This window comes from Mustelus asterias, chromosome 9, assembly GCF_964213995.1.
Source record: "Mustelus asterias chromosome 9, sMusAst1.hap1.1, whole genome shotgun sequence".
In the NCBI taxonomy this organism is placed as follows: domain Eukaryota; kingdom Metazoa; phylum Chordata; class Chondrichthyes; order Carcharhiniformes; family Triakidae; genus Mustelus; species Mustelus asterias.
Genome location: NC_135809.1, coordinates 19,890,520 through 19,892,521, shown reverse-complemented (window position 1 = coordinate 19,892,521; position 2,002 = coordinate 19,890,520).

Genomic DNA, 2,002 nt, shown 5'->3' with positions numbered 1-2,002 from the left:
ACTGTGCAAGGCCCCTCCATCAGCCCCATTCCTCTGCCCTTAACTTACATCATAGAATCATAAAATCCCCAGAGCGCAGAAGGAGGCCATTTGGCCCATTGTGTCTGCACTGACTCTCCAACAGAGCATCTTATCCAGGCCTATCCCCGTATCCCCACACATTTATCCTACTAATCCCCCTAACCTGCACATCTTGGCACATTAAGGGACAATTTAACACTGCCAATCCATTTACCTATCACTTTAGTTCTCCCTTTTCAAGTATTTATTCGCTTCTCTTTTAAAGACTATTCTGCAAGCTAATTGCCCCATTGATTCTGTGTAAAGAAAATACAAACCTGTCCCTTTTTATATTCTTGTTGATATTCTTAACTGATTCACTGATGGTGGAAGTAGCTTTTCCCATTATCAAACCTTTCATAATTTTATACATCTCCATTAGATCTTCTGTCAATATTTCCTCAACTGAAAACCGACAACATTTTTGTAACTAAAGCTTCTCATTGGGCGTCACGGTGGCACAGTGGTTAGCACTGCCGCCTCACAGCGCCAGGGACCTGGGTTCAATTCCGGCTTTGGGTCACTGTCTGTGTGGAGTTTTCACATTCTCCCCGTGTCTGCGTGGGTTTCCTCCGGGTGCTCCGGTTTCCTCCCACATTCAAAAGATGTGCGGGTTAGGTTGATTGGCCATGATAAATTGATCCTGGTGTCAGGGGGATTAGCAGGGTAAATATGTGGGGTTACAGGAATAGGAACTGGGTGGGATTGTGGTCGATGCAGACTCAATCGGCTGAATGGCCTCCTTCTGCACTGTAGGGATTCTATGATTCTATGATTTGTGGTATTCTCTTTCATGGCCTTAACATTCTGCTGAAAGTAAGAGGCTCAAGTCGAACGTAGCATTCGAGGGGCAGCATGATGGCACGGTGGTTAGCACTGCTGTCTCACAGCTCCAGGGACTTGGGTTCAATTCCTGCCTCAGGTAACTGTCTGTGTGGAGTTTGCATGTTCCCCCCATGTCTACGTAGGATTTCTCCGGGTGCTCTGGTTTCCTCCCACACTCCAAAGATGTCCGGGTTAGGTTGATTGGCCATGATAAATTGCCCCTTAGTGTCAAGGGTAAATAGGTTGTGTCAAGGGGATAGGGCCTAGGGGGGATTGTTGTTGGTGTAGGTCATAAGAACAGAAGAACACAAGAAATAGGAGCAGGAGTAGGCCATCTGGCCCCTCAAGCCTGCTCCGCCATTCAATAAGATCATGGCTGATCTGATAGTGGGTTCAGTTCCACTTACCTGCCCGCTCCCCATAACCCTTAATTCCCTTAATGGTTAAAAATCTATCTATCTGTGACTTAAACACATTTAACGAGGTAGCCTCTACTGCTTCATTGGGCAGAGAATTCCAAAGATTCACTACCCTCTGGGAGAAGAAGTTCCTCCTCAACTCTGTTCTAAATTGACTCCCCTGTATTTTGAGGCTATGCCCCCTAGTTCTTGTTTCCATTGTAAATGGAAATAACCTCACTGCTTCTACCCTGTCTAGCCCTTCATTATCTTATATGTCTCTATAAGATCTCCCCTCAACCTTCTAAACTCCAATGAGTACAGGGCCAGTCTACTCAATCTCTCCTCATAAGCTAACCCCCTCATCTCTGGAATCAACCTGGTGAACCTTCTCTGTACTCCTTCCAAAGCTAATATATCCTTTCTTAAATAAAGGGACCAAAATTGTACACAGTACTCTAGGTGCGGCCTCACCAGTACCTGTACAGTTGCAGCATGACCTCCCTGCTTTTATACTCCATCCCTCTCGCGATAAAGGCTAACATTCCATTTGCCTTCTTGATTACCTGCTGCACCTGCAAACTGAGATTTTGTGATTCATGCACAAGGACCCCCAGGTCCCTCTGCACAGCAGCATGTTGTAATTTTTCACCATTTAAATAATAGTCCATTTTATTATTATTCCTTCCAAAGTGGATAACCTCCCACTTATCAACGTT